The sequence below is a fragment of the Hypanus sabinus genome, chromosome 18 (assembly GCF_030144855.1).
Source record: "Hypanus sabinus isolate sHypSab1 chromosome 18, sHypSab1.hap1, whole genome shotgun sequence".
Lineage (NCBI taxonomy): Eukaryota > Metazoa > Chordata > Chondrichthyes > Myliobatiformes > Dasyatidae > Hypanus > Hypanus sabinus.
In genome coordinates, this window is record NC_082723.1 from 5,690,501 (window position 1) to 5,706,076 (window position 15,576).

A 15,576-nucleotide genomic window follows, 5' to 3' on the forward strand; every position below is an offset into this window, starting at 1 on the left:
CGGTTGAACCAGGGATCCCAGACTCTTAAAATTGGGGTGGACTGACCGGGACAGAGATGAGGGGAAATGTCTCCACTCTGAGGGCGGTAAATGTCTGTGAATCCCCACCACAGAGGGCGCTGAAGACTCAGCGATCGTCCTCACATAAAACAGAGGCCGGCAGATCTGTGGAGACCTAAGAGATCGCGGAAATGTGGACCGCGCAGAAACATGTGGTTGAGATGGGAGACCAGCCGCCATCTTGTTGAGGGTTAGAGGGCCCACCTGTTTCTCACATGATGTTTCAGTGTTCCTGTCCAGTGAGGCCAGAGGAATATGAACAGAAATTAGTGTTTATAAACACAGACTGATTTAAATGAAACCTGCACATTTCATGTGTGGGTCTGAATTGTGTGTTTGATCGGGATGGGAATAGAAACTTTAACTCTGAGAACTCTGTGACCTGGGGGTGGAGGGAAAGGGAACGGGGAAATATGGAGGGAACAACTAAATACGTATCTGGTGTAAATATGAAAATAATATAGGGAAATAATGAAATAATGTGGGAAATGTGGCAGTGGGTCGGGCAGCGTGTGAGGACTGAGAAGCAGAGATAGGGTCACGTGGGAGACCTAAAGTCAGCGGGTTTGTTTCCGAGGCCCCGCCCACCGCCCGATGACGCGTTATACACATCGCGCATGCTCAGTCCGGGATTGGCCCTGTGTTTTTTCGTCCTTTGTGGAAGCGGACGGCGGAGGGATCGGGATAGGGAGGGGTCCTCCCTCTTGGGGCGGGGAGCCGGGACGGATTATTCTCTGCGGGGCAACACCAGCAATTTCCCTTCGGTGAGTACTGAAGCCGGTCCCGAGCGGAGAGGTCTGACGGTGGGTAGTGAGTTAAACTCAAACAGGAGAAAATCTGCAGATGCGGGAAATGCGAGCAACGGGCACAAAATGCTGGAGGAACTCAGCCGGCCGGGTAACAGCTAGGAAAAGAGTACAGTCAACGTTACCGGCCGAAACCCTTCGGCAGGACTGGAGAATAAAAGGTGGTGGGGGGCGGAGAGAAGCACAAGGTGATCGGTGAAACCTGAAGGGGGAGGGGATGAACCTTCCCGATCTGGCGGCCTCGCCTTGCTTCCTTCACAAAATCTGCCGGGCTCGGTCCGGGTTGTGAGACCTTCACACCGAACCGTCTGAGATGAGCCGCCGCTCAGCCCCTGTTGTTCTGGTCCTATTAGCAGGATGACGTAAAACACGTTTCCATGTTGTTACTGACAGAGAGTTGTATAATTTATGTTCCGTGTGTTCTCTGAATGTACTTGCCTGTGATGCTATTACAAGTCAGTGTTTCTCCGTACTTGTGCACTTGACATCAAATTCAGCAGGATCTGAGAAATCTCAGTGAGATTTGATGAGTGATGATCATCTCGGCAGCTCGGTAGGTCGAATGTATGAGACAGTACACTGTTAAATGTAAAACCCTGAACAGTGTTGATGATCAGAGGGATCTCAGACTCTTAGTTCATCGCTCCCTGAAAGAGACTGCACAGATTGATCCGCTGGTTAAGAAGGCAAATGACGTGGTTGTCTTTGTTAGTTGAAGCATTGAGTTCAAAAGTCGGAAAGTTGTGTTGCAGCTTTATAAAACTAGTTAGACCACACCTAGAGTGCCCTCATTTTTGGAAGGATGTCGGGGCTTTGGAGAGGATGCGGAAGAGGTTTACCAGGATATTGCCTGGATTAGAGGGCATGAGATATAACGAGAGGTTGGACAAAATTGTTTTGTTTTCTCTGGAGCAGTGCGGGCAGGGGTGAGACTGGATAGACGTTTGTAAGATTACCAGAGGATTGGAAAGGTAGCGTCTATTATTAAGGCCCTCCAGCACCCAGGGTTTACACTTTTCTTAATCTTACTATCAGATAGAGAGGTACAGAAGCTGGAAGGCCCACACTCAGTGATTCAGGAACAGTTTCTTCTCCTCTGCCATCCAATAGCTAAATGGACATTGAACCCCTAAACACTACCTCACTTTTAAAATATATAGTTTTTCTGTTTCTTGCATGATTTTTAATTTATTGACTGAAACATAGAAAACCTACAGCACAATACAGGCACTTTGGCCCACAAAGTTGTGCCGACATGTCCCAACCTTGGAAATTTCTAAGGTTACCAATAGCCCTCTAGTTTTCTAAGCTTGTTTTTCTCTTTTTTTCTCTGATGTCTCCAGGTACCTATCCAAAAATCTCTTAAAAGACCCTATCATATCCGCCTCCACCACCGTTGCCGGCAGCCCATCACTCTCTGAGTAAAAGACTTTTCCCTGACATCCCTCTGCACCTACTCCCCAACACCGTAAACCTGTGCCCTCTTGTGGCAACAATTTCAGCCTTAGGTAAAAGCCCTTGACTATCCACACGATCAATACAACTCATCATCTTATGCACTTCTGTCAGGTCACCTCTCATCCTCTGTAGCTCCAAGGAGAAAAAGTCGAGTTTACTTGACGTTTTTCCATCAGGCATGCTCCCCAATCCAGGCAACATCCTTGTAAATCTCTGTACCCTTTCTAAGGCTTCCACATCATTCCTGTAGTGAGGAGACCAGAACTGAGCACAGTGGGGTGTGACAAGGGTCCTATATAGTTGTGACATTACCTCTCAGCTCCTGAATTCAATCCCACAATTGATGAAGGTTGATACACTGTATACCGCCTTAACCACAGTGTCAACCTGTGTAGCAGCATTGAGTGTCCTATGGACTCAGACCCCAAGATCCCTCTGATCCTCTGCACTGCCAAGTCTTAATATTAATGCTATATTCTGCCATCATGTTTGACTTAATAAAATGAATCACTTTACACCTAACTGGGTTGAACTCCATTTGCCAGTTCTCAGCCCAGCTGTAACCTCTGACAGCCCTCAACACTGTCCTCAACACCCCAACCTTTGTGTCCAGCAGATTTACTAACCATTCCTCACTTCCTCATCTTGGTCATTTATAAAAATCACGAAGAGCAAGTGTCCCAGATATACGTATACTGTAACTGATTTATTTATTTATTTTTATTCTTTTATTTTGCGTTCTCTTCTGTATTATGCATTGCATTCAACTGCTGCTGCAAAGTTAACACATTTCATGACACATGCTGGTGATAATAAATTTGATTCTGATTCTGAGAGATACATTCAGAGAGTTCAGAGGTAATCTACTGTAAACAGAGTACAATTTGTCCTTAAATGTTTGAAAATGTTTTTTTTTTCCTGTGAACTTCTCTCACTGAACCACCTACTGCAGGTTCCAATCTGTGATTAAGATAGTGCCAAGTCGTCACTTCACGGTAATGTTCCTTGAGAATTGTAGCAACACCAGATTTGACACCAAGCATTACGTTCATCTCATCACTAGCAAAAGCTACAAGGTTCTGTTTCAAGTAAGAGTCATCAAACCCATGGTTATTGAGACAGTTCAATAGATGCTTAGCAATAGTTGCATCTTTCTGATCAGGCAATTCAATTAGATCTAAAATCATAAAATGCGGATTACCTGCCTTATCACTTTCACATTTCAAATAATCTATTAGGGTGATCTTAATGCTTGTTGATTCATCCATGAAAACAGAAAATTTGCCAATTATCTGCTTGATATACTGGCAAATTTTCTTTTTCATGTTAATGGCTACAGTTGAAGTCAGAAGTTTACACGCACTGTAGCCAATTACATTTAAACTCAGTTTTTCACAATTCCTGACACTTAATCCTAGAAAACATTCCCTGTCTTAGGTCAGTTAGGGTCACTATTTTAAGAATGTGAAATGTCATAATAATAGTAGAGGGTTTAAAAGAGGGGTACAGGATAATGTCTAGATTAGAGGGCATGAGCTATAACGAGAGGTTGGACAAACATATATTGTTTTCTCCAGAGCAGCGCAGGCTGTGGTGAGACTGGATGGACATTTATAAGATTATGAGAGGAATAGATAGACAGATGTTATGTTTTTCTTGGGGGTTGAAATGTCTGATACATTTAAGTTGAGAGAGGATGTGAGGGGCAACTTTGTTTCTTTCTACAGAAAGAAACTTTGAAAGAAAGAAACACAGAAACTTTGTTTCTGGGTAGCTGGGGTGCTCTGTAGGGTGATGGTAGACATGATCCCATTTCCCCTCCCATTTAATCGCAGATGTAACAATCTCTTTGCGCATGATCACTTTATATACTGTATACGTCTCCGGATTGGTCGTGTTTTCATTTCTGGTCAGTGCTGAAGTAGATTATTTTATGGGATCGTGAAAGTGTCCTCACCTCCTTGGTCGGGATCAGTGTCTGCGGGCCGAAGACATCAATTTCCCATCGGTGAGTATTGAGACTGATCCAGAGCAGGGAGATCTGGTGTTGGCCGTGAGCCCCGAACTGAGGGCCAATTACTCATTTAGTATCCAGTTACCCGGGCTCGTCAAAAATGTGTAGACTTCTCTTCATCTGCATTGAATGATCTAAACCAGGAGTCCAGGCTGTCTATTTCCACAGAATTGAAAAGGAAGTCCCGCCAGCAGGTTACTTGATGCTTTTTACTGCAGATCTGGCATGCCCTCTGCTTTGTGATGCAAGATCATGTGGTGTGTTCGTACTGTCCCCGGATGGGTGGTGATGCTTCCTCTGTGTTGTGTTGGGACATCTGATGTTGGCCACTGAGTCCCGTTAACTTCCCTTAATTCACCTCGCTTCCTTCATGGCTGTTGTTTCTCCCCAACTGTGGTGGGTAAGAAAGAAGAACGTCCCAGGTTGTGGGGATCTTTGATTTAACTGCCTGCTTTACCGAGGGACCGGGAGGCCTAGCGGGAAGAATGGTTTCTGTGATGTGCTGATCTGTATCCAAAGGTCTCTGCAGTTCCTGGCAGTCACGGGCAGAGCAGTTACCATGCAAAACTTGAACTGCCCAGATGGGAAAGTTGCTATAGTTTGTGGATAAAAATGTGGTGAGGGTTAAAGTACATATGGCAATGTTCTTGTTGTTTGTTCTAACTTTGTCATTTTAGAATCTTCTATACGGTAGTGTATGCTGTTAATTCAGTATCTGTGTATTGCTGGAGGATCATCAGTGATTATACTTGATCCCTTCTCCCACCTGGTTCCATCTGCTCATTCCCTGCCCATCTTGTTCAACCTCTGTCCAGTCTCCTCAATTCCACTTCAGTGATATGCATCAACCATCTGGGTCAACATCAGTCCACCCTGTATCCCACCTCTGCAATGTTTCTTTTAACCTTTGTCTTCATTGTGAAGTGTTCTTTTGCACCTTTGGCCTTGCTGAGTTATTTCCAGAATTGGTTTTTGTTAGCTGGAATGCCAGAGGATCATCCAGTACCAGTTGTGTTGTGCATTGGTGTGGAGGTGCTAGTTTATGAACAGTGACTGGCTGACACATTATAGCATTTTACTGGCAGCAAGGAGTATTGGGAGAGTTGGTGCTTGGGCTGTAATTCTGCGATCGGCATTCCAGGCATATGGAACTATTGGTGTTTTGGCTTTGACTTTGGTTAGGGGCTCGATGGGTGTCCTTCTGTAATGAAGACAATATCTTGAGAAGCTGGACATTGGTTGTGGGGAAATCCCGGATTGCACTACCCAGTCTGAGACGTGAGGATGATGTGTGAGACTCTCAGGGTGGGAAAGTGGCAGGTTCAGCTGTGTGACTCTGTGACGTTGGATATCACAGTTTTAGATCCAAGTAAAATGCCCTTGGGGATCAAGCTGTCAGGCAGTGGGAATCAAACAGAAACTCAAGATACTGGACATCAGTACTAAAAACTGAAGATGTTTGAGGCCATTCTCATGAACCATTGAATTGCAAGGATTGTTCCTCTCCCCACAGCTGTTCCTTACCTGCTGAGTGTTTCTTGTAATTCCAGCTTTTTATTACATTCACCCTGGAATGGTTTATATTTCCTGAAAGGGACCTCTTTGAACCTGGAAATGGAAATGGCTAGTTCTGTGATGGTAGAAGAGTGAAGAAAGCACAGCTTTGCCTGTAAATTACCCTGGTACCAATTTGTCTCTTATTCCTGGAAATGTGTGCAGTACAGTTGTTGCTAACAAGGTTTGCAAGATTAATCTCAGCAATGATTGGCTTTATGTATGAGGAGCATTTGATGGTTCTGGACCTGTGCTCAATGGATTTCAGAGGGACGGTGAGGGTGGTGGAGGGATAATAGACAATAGGAGCAGAAGTAGACCATTCGGCCCCTCGATGTATGGTTAAGTAAACCTACCGAATGCTGAAAAGCCTGGATACAGTGGACATGGAGAGGATGTTTCCATTAGACCGAGAATCTGTGATCTTACAGCACAGTCTCGGAATAAAGATGTTTCTCTTGAAAACTGAGATGTGAAAAAATATTTGGCCAAAAGATGTCTGATCTGTGGAATTTTTTGCCGCAGAGGATGGTTGAGGCTGCCATTTGGGTATGTTTATGAGAGGGATTAATATATTGATGATTGCTAAGTCGCTTCAGGGTCTCAATGGGAAAAGGTAGGAATATGGTGTTGGAATAAAAATCAGCCGTGGTTGAGTGGTTGGGTAGACCAGATGAATCGAATCACCTAATTCTGTTCCTGTGTCTTATGTCTTACCATGACTGAATGATGGCTCCTTCTTATCCCATATTGTTTTGTGACGTGTGAGGGACAATATAAGATTGTTCACTGAGATCATTTTATTGCCATCAATGTTTAAGTGTCAGTGTGTTTTGTTCTTGGTAACGTTTATCAGAAATGCTTGGTTCTCCTTTTTGCTAATGTGCTTCATTATCTTTCATGTTAAAGTTGGACCTGCGGTGAGAGATTTATTGGAAGAAAAGCCCCAACCGGAAGCAAACCACAACTGAAGACGAGGGAACAGCAACAAGTGAACCAGCCCGAGGACTGAGAGCATCAACTAGAGAGAACCCCTTTGACTCGGAGATTCCAGTGATTCAGTCAGGAGAAAGTTTGGTGAGTCTCATTTACTCAAACACTGGTCCTTTAGACATTACATACCTGTAAAAGGGAAGGTAGGGAATAGTTGGAGTGAGACTGAATGTGCCCAAATGAACCAGTTATTCCTGTCAGATCCAGTTGCATTCACTCCAGGTCTGGTAATGTGCTTCTGACAGCCCAGCCCTTTGAAACCACTCCTATTGTGTGGAAGTCGAATCCGGAAAAAGTCACTCAGAAACCGTATAAGTACTGTTACGTACCCCGTAACTGGGTCACTTACCAGCAAAGATAGAGAAGTCCGTTGAAGTCTGATGGTACTATTTTTAACAGAATTTATTGATAAAAATACACAAAAATAATATCAATGCAAACATACAGATAATATACGTCATCAATACTAAATCTAAAAGCGCGGGTATAATAATAATAAGAAGAAGAAGAAGAAATAGCTCTATCGTTGTCTCGGGGATAATGTATTGTCCAATGGAAGTATAAAACTCACTCAAGTTCATTCAAGCTGCAGCTTTTGGTTGGAGGGAGAGTCAGAGGTTTAGAAATTGCCCGTTTTTCTTTTTATGATGTTGATCCTTCGAAAATGTCATCGGTGGTGATCTCTTCCTTAGCTGAGCCGTCTTCCGTGGTATGGCCACAATCCCGGGGGCAACGGGAAAGGACACACGTGGGCCCTCCACTGGCTGTTGCTATTAAATGCTGTCACGGGATTTCTAGCGTTTCTCCTGGTGCGACTCAAAGGGGTTGTTCCCCAGACCCTTTTTTATCCTTACTCATGGGGTCTCAGATGTCAATCAGGTTGGGAGGCTGCCATCCCCCCAACCAGCCCACGTTGCTCATTCCTTGAGGATGTTGATGAATAGCACAGTGCTCAATGCACAATTCCGTCTCCAAGAGACAATGGCCGTAACCCATGGCTTTGTATCGTTGAGGGGCCAGGACATTCCAAACCCCCTGTGGATTCTGTGTCTCTCTCTCTCATTTCCTGGGTCTCCTGAACTGACAATAGCGATCTTGCAATTCTTGAAAAGGAGGGGGCTATTTTGTACTCAGAGTTGGGGCACAGGCGTAACAGTACAAACTCTCTACTCCAAGCACACAGGCCTTACTTAGTTAGTCGCTCAAACAGGAAGATTCTATGTCTGTTACCGCTCAATCCACTAACTGACTAACAATTCCCCTTACACCACAGATATGTCCGTCCAGATACTCCCCACGCAAGACAGGCTGGAGCCAAAGTTAATTACTACATGACAGCACCTAAAGACAATTTACAAAATAGTCATAATGGCTTACATAGACAGACCAGACCGCAGCTGTCCTATCTCTATGCATGAGTGAACAAGAAGATAAGCATCTTGAAGCCCTATTGAGCTTCCCTCAAGAAGAAATACGGCTCAGCATGGCTTAGCACATCTGTTGATCATCAGCAGTTTCTTTCAGAAAAACAGGCTGCCCTTGTTTAGCAATGTGTTAACCCTTTTACATACATTATCATTCCTTCCTTTTGATCATTATGTACAACTATTGGGCCATAATGCATTATCATGCCCGACATATTACCTAACAGGTCTTTAACTCTTCAGTGAACCCATGTAAATCCTGCCCTACTTTCTTGCTGCTGTCAATCTCCCTGGCAGTGTGCTCGGAGAGGGATGTAATGTTGGTAGACTCATCAGGGATATAGGTGCAGCATTCTATGTCACTAATAGCACAGGTTCCCCCTTTCTCAGTGAGGATAAAATCTAAAGCCAAATGATTCTGTAGGACTGTTTGCTGGATTGCACTCATTTCAGTGGATATTTCTGTTACTTGGGTCTGTGTTTCTGTCAGAGCCTCTGCAATATTGTGGCCTGCTCCTCAAGTGCTGTAGCCAAATTGATTATCTCTGGTGAATTCCTGGCTACTCCACAGGAGAGAAAAGTGATCGTTCAAAATCACTCAGTCTCAGTTATTCCTCTCCACTACTGGGCACCTGCAAGTATGGTCAAGATACATGTTTCCCAGTCTAGGAAGTTCCGTTTGATGGGGGCCTGAGGTACCATCCCTCATAACACTGACAGCCACAGTCTTCGCTGTCTGGACCACAGTTCCTCATCTCACTTCCCCGGGTGTTATTTGTGAAAGCCCAGGCTGAGAGTTCCTCGGAGTGAGCGGGATTACTGTCATTGGAATCATAGTTTTACCATGCTGTGGAATTTTGACACAAACCCAGCAGGCCACTAGTTCTACATTTTCGGCATAGGTGTGGCAGAGTGACAGAAAAATGGTAACATGGGGGCCCCTGGATGCTGGGGTGAGCCCTCTCAAAGACATAAACACAAACAGCACAGTCAACCAATACATTTTCCTTTAGTCTGAGAGAGTCCTTCTCGCAGTTCCTTCAATAACACATTTGTAGTCTGTTCGATGTATCCACTGAGGTTGCTCTTTGTGGAGTGGTCAGTAACACCTGATATGGTTGTCTCCACCGAGGTCCGAGTTTCCCACAATCCCAGTTCTTGATCAGAACAATATTCCCAGGTTCTCTGGTGGGATAGTCACTCCTCTGTGCGGGGTAGTTCTCTTCCTTGTAAGCCTGTTGTACCTGTGAATGTAATGCTTGGAGAATTTCGGTTGGTTGGCATATATATTTCCCCATCACTGCCCCTAGGGTATGCAAATCCAATTTTGCTGGTAGACCTTCTGGGAGCAGTGGCACACAAGTCCCCAGGGTACCCTCATGGGCCGTCCATACATGATTTCAGCTGGTGACAGCCCTCTTTTCCCCTATGGGGTAACCCTCATGTAGAATAGGCTAGCAATACGACCTTCAACCAAGTGAGTCCAGTCTCCGCTGTTGGTATGACTAATTTACTCTTCAGAGTGCCATTGGCTCTTCCACTATGCCAGCGGCCCATGGGTGGTGTACACAGTGGAATTGTAGCTTGATAGCTAGTTTGTTACATATCTCTTCATTTACTTTTGCCACAAAGCGTGGGCCATTGTCAGAGCTCAGCATCTGTGGCAGGCTGAACCTGGGAGTTATTTCCCGTAGTAATACCTTATCAACAGTCATAGCAGTATTTTTGGTGGTTGGAATAGCGTCAGTCCATCTGCTGAACACATCTATAATAACTAAGCAGTATCTATAGCAATTTCGTCTAGGCAATTCAATAAAATCAAATTGCAGACACGAAAAAGGTCCACCTGTCGAGGGAGTCGGACAAGGTGTGCAGGGTACAGTTTACCAATAATTCCCTCCTTTCCCAGATGCGTATAGTTATGTATATTATCAACCAATATTGGTTAAAACTGTTTAGGAACACAAACCTGTCCTGCTGGGGGGATCCAAAAGCTGAGGTCAGGGTCTTTCTGGCACCCCATCTGGGACCACAGTTTGAACTCCTCCTCAGAGGCGTCCCCCTGAAAAGTACATACCTCTCACATGTCTGGCAAACTCGTTCTGCTTAAGTCACGGAAGGTTGCTTGACTGGAACCGCTGTTTCGTCAAGATGTAAGCGAGGAGCCCTCGGCTCTTTGGCTTGAACCCAGGACAAACCCAAATGCTGGTATGGGAACCACAAGTCCTCTCTTGTCGCCAAAGGAAATCCGGAACTTTGGCAAGAAATGCACTGCCCTCTCCTCCTTTAGCCTCTCCAATCACCGGGGCTGGGAACTAATGGTCCTCGAGGGGTGCATAGTATTGGAATCCCTCAGTTGAGCACCCCATGGGGTCGGGACAGAGAGTCACATGATAGTTGGCAACTGCCAGAAGGAGTTCAAACACAGTGGAGTCCAGATTACGTGCCACCATCGGGTGGTCAGAAACTGGGGAAGATGTCGTCTGTTCACTAGTTCCAGGGTGATATACTTCTTCATGCACAGAATCTCGAGTTCCAGAGCATGTTTTTTCCTGGTCGATTACACCCCCGACTGGTGGTGACTGAGAAGAAGCCACACTGGTACCAACGGACTTCCACCTGCAGTGGTTGACTACGTGAATACGTACCTTCCTTGCCTTTGAACCCAGACAGAGTGATTGTGGCGTCTGATGGCTGGAATCCCTTTTCCGATACTATTTCCTGATCGAGAGTATTTGTGGTTTCCCCCGTATCAATCAGAAATAGAATTGGTACTCCAGCAACTTGCAGTGTTACATTGGGCTCTTCCTGATACTTACGGTACTTACGGTAGGAAGCATCCTTGCTTGTCAATTTCTAAATGGGTTGTTACCCCACCAGGTATTGGTGGCCTGCCCCAATGGCACTCACCTAGTAGTCATCGGACGGTGTATGCCAGATGGTCGTCGATGAGCCTGGCAGAGGGAGGAGTCTCAGCTGGCAGACACAAAGGGCTGACGGAGACTGATTTTAACTGAGACACATGAAAGGTGGTGTGAATATGCATGGACTTTGGCAGCGTGAGGCGGACCGCTGTGGGATTGATAATCCTTTCGACCTTGAATGGTCTCAGGAAGCGGGTATGTGTGGGGGTGGGGGTGCGAGTTTCCTATGTTCGTATTTCAGCGGGATTTCCTTGGTGGAAAGCCACACCAACTGCGCCGCTTGGTACTCTGGTGCTGGAGCGTGGTCTCGGTCTGCCGTTTTCTTATTTTGGTTTGTCAATCTGAGTAGGGCCGTGCGAGTCTCCTCCCAAACCTTCCGGCACCGATCAACACGGTCCCGAACCGACGGTACGGCGATCTCTTCTTCCTGAGCAGGGAACAGCGGGGGTTGGTACCCAAAGGAGCACTCGAACGGGGACCTCCCAATGGCAGAGCTCAACAGGGAGTTGTGGGCGTACTGGTCACTCCAGGTTGTCGGGTGGTTTGCCGTTACACACCGTAACGTCGCCTCCAGGTTTTGGTTGACCCATTCCGTCTGCCCGTTCGTCTGGGGCTGGAAGCCAGATGACATTGCACCTGAGGCGTGACAGAAGGCCGTCCATACCTGTGAGATGAACTGGGGTCCTCGATCGGAGATGATGTCTGTGGGTATTCCGTGGAGGTGGAAGATGTGGCAGATGAGAAGATCTGCGGTTTCTTGAGGGGGAGGGAGTTTTGGGAGGGCCACAAAGTGCACCGCCTTGGAGTATCGGTCTGCCATGGTGAGGACAGTTGTGTTTCCGTGGGAAGGGGTAGACCGGTGATGAAGTCTAGGGCGATGTATGACCAGGGACGACCAGGGACAGGTAGAGGACAAAGTAGACCCGCCGGTGGTCGATGAGAGGCTGTTCCCCGGGCACAGATGGGACGAGCTGAGACATAAGAGGAGGTGTCCCTCCCCATGGACAGCCACCAGAAGTACCTCCTCAGGAGAGCCAGGGGCGGATCACTCCCGGGGTGGCAGGCAAACCAGGCTGTGTGCCCCCATTGAAGGACCTGGGGCCTGACAGAGGCAGACACGTATAGGCGATCGCCAGGTTCACTTCCAGGATTGGGGTCGTCCCGCTGGGCTTCTCTTAGTTTCACCTCAATCTCCCAAGAGAGGGTGGCCACCAGGCAGGTTGGAGGGAGGAACGTCTCGGGACTGCAAGTGTTCTCCTTGGAGTCATGCTGGTGGGATAACGCGTCCGGCTTCCCGTTCTTGGATCCTGGATGGTACGTGAGAATAAACTGGAACCGTCCAGGAAACAATGACCAACGGGCCTGATGGGAGTTTAATCGCTTGGTGGTCTTAATATACTCCATGTTCTTATGGTCCATCCGTACCACAAACGAGTTCTGCCCCCTCCAGCCAGTGCCTCCATTCTTGCAGTGCTAATTTGACTGCCAGTAGTTCCTGATTCCCCACCTCATAATTCCTCTCGGCGGGGCACAGTCGAAGAGACTAGAAAGCGCAGGGGTGAAGCTTTTCGTCTGAACTTGGGTTAGTACCGCTCCTACCCGGAGTCGGAGGCGTCCACCTCCATGATGAATTGATGGGACGGGTCCGGGTGAACCAGGATGGGAGCAGTGGTGAAACGCCCCTTCAGGTTGGTGAATGCTGAGTCTGCTTCGGAGCCCCAGCAAAACGGTGCGGTAGGCGAGGCAAGCCTTGGTAAGGGGGGGCTGCCACCGGACTGTAGTTTCTAATGAACTGGCGATAGAAGTTCGCAAATCCCAGGAAGCAGCTCTCACCTGTCCCCTTTCGATGATATAACCTAGGAAGCTATTCAGGCAACAATAAATATATGAGTTCGGCAAGGGTTTTTTATAACAAACAACATGTTTATTAAACACAGGAAACAAACCCCCCAAAAGTAAACAAACACTAACGTAACGGGAAATCAACTGCGGTGCGGCAGCTCAAACAGTTCTTAAAGCGATATTGCAAAAAAGTTCTTTAAATTGGTATTGCCAAAAGTTCGATATGCTCACAGTCCATTTAAAAAAGGAGAGACTTTATAAGACGATTTAAATTCTCTTTCACGTCCCTTGCTTCGATCCCCGACGTCGAAATTCCCACAAAGAATTTACGAAATGAAATGGCTTAAAGGCACTGACCTTTCCTTCCTCACTATCCTCAATCCTTTCTGGTAAACCCAGGGATTAACGTGAAGATAGTCAACAAAATCCTTCCAAATAAGGATCAAACAAAGTTCGAACCCTGTTTCACCGTAGAAAGCGATTCTCCTTGATCTTTAACTCCCGATCTTCGATCTTCACTCTCCACTAATTCCTCGAACTAGCAGAATCGTAAAGAACCTGCTGGCAATGACCTTTTAAACTTCAGGCATTAGATAAAAACTTCATTTTTCAACTAAACTGCGTCATCACTTAAATCACACAGTGGCATGAAATCAACTTGGAAAATCCAGCCACGAACTGCCCCTCCTTATAGGGTGGGGTCTTCCTTTTATAACCTGAAAAAAAATCTGTCACATGATCTGTACTGGCGGGAAAATGACGTCACTCCACCATCACGAGACCATTACCTCAAGTCCAGTATAGCTTCAACCCCAGTCACGTGACAAGTGTACCACTGTCATGTGTGACGAGTACGTAACACCTGCTTCCAAAAAAACATTTTTGGTCTGACAAGAACAAAATCTTTTAACAATTGCTTACAGAAAAAACAAAATTATAAATTTTATAACATACACGATATACAATACCATGATATAACAGCTAATAACTCACAATACAGTAGGAGTGTTACAATTGAAAAAAAAACACTCCATAAAAAAAATTACAGTGTACATTCAACATCGAGATAGACAATCTTTACCTTTAATATGAGTTATCACAATATTGTACTCTTGTAACATCAAACTCCAATTTAATAATCTTCTGTTTTTGTTTTTCATCTTACTCAGAAAAACTAACGGATTATGATCAGTGTAAACAATGTGGTTTTTGAGTTGTATCAACATATTCCTCAAAATATTCCAAAGCTAAAACAAGAGATAACAATTCTCTCTCTATTGTCGAATAGTTTCTTTGATGCTTATTACATTTCTTAGAGAAGTAAGCTACTGGATGATCAACCTCATCACCCTCATTCCTTTGCATTAATACTGCTCCTGCAGCCTCATCACTAGCATCCACAGCCAATGAAAAAGGTTTTTCAAAGTCAGGTGCCTTAAGCACAGGTTGTTGACATCTCATTGTTTTCAATTTTTAAATGCGTCTTGACAAGGCACTGTCCACACAAACTTCTCATTCTTCTGCAGAAGATTAGTTAATGGAAGGGCAACATTAGCAAAATTCTTACAAAATTTTCGATAATATCCTACCATTCCCAAAAATCTTCTGAGAGTTTTTTTCCCCCTTGGAGTGGGAATCTCTAAAATTGCCTGAACTTTTGCCTGAACAGGAGCTACCTTACCTTGACCCACAACATAACCAAGGTAAGTCACAGTGGCATGTCCAAATTCACTCTTAGCTAAATTAATAGTTAAGTTAGCTTTTGAAAGCCTTTCAAACAATTTCTCCATCGCAATAATGTGTGCTTCCCAAGTATCATTTCCTGTCACTAAATCATCAATATAAGCATCAGTATCTTTCAATCCCTGAATCACAGAGTTAATCATCCTCTGGAAAGTACCTGGGGCATTCTTCATCCCAAATGAAAGAACATTATAGTCATATAACCCAGATGGAGTTACAAATGCAGAAATCTCTCTACCTCTGTCTGTTAATGGAACACACCAATACCCTTTCAATAAGTCGATCTTTGTAAGGAACTTTGCTTTTACAACTTTATCTACACAATCATCTACTCTAGGAATTGGATATGCATCTGTTTTCATTACAGCATTCACCTTCCTATAATCCGTACAAAACCTAATACTACCATCTGATTTTGGCACCATAACACATGGCGAGCTCCAATTCGAGTTATAATGTCTCATGATATTATTCTCTAACATATATTCAATTTCTTTCTCAGCAAGTTCACATTTTTCTATGTTCATCCTTTCTGGATGTTGTTTAACAGGTTTGGCATCTCCAACATCTACATCATGTGAAGCTATAGTAGTCCTTCTCTGAACATCTGGAAACAACTCCCTATATTTAAAAAATTAACTCCTTCATCTGTTGTTGCTGCTCTAACTGTAAATGTGCTAATTTCTCATCAATATTTTCCAGAATGGTTGAATTTGGTAACCTAACAGAAACAATGTTGGATTTAGAATGAAAGTCAG

General features: G+C 45.1%; 1 protein-coding gene across 4 annotated transcripts in view; it reads left to right on the plus strand.

Annotated features, from left to right (window-relative positions):
* The first annotated feature begins 678 nt into the window (after window positions 1-678).
* The window catches only part of LOC132407292 (zinc finger protein 229-like), a 37,456-nt gene continuing 22,558 nt past the window's right edge, over window positions 679-15,576 (plus strand). For all 4 annotated transcript variants that reach the window (XM_059993587.1, XM_059993588.1, XM_059993589.1 and 1 more), the window contains exons 1-2: window positions 679-824; window positions 6,802-6,969. The gene's annotated coding sequence lies outside the window, so the exon portion shown is untranslated. The remainder of the gene's footprint in view (window positions 825-6,801; window positions 6,970-15,576) is intronic.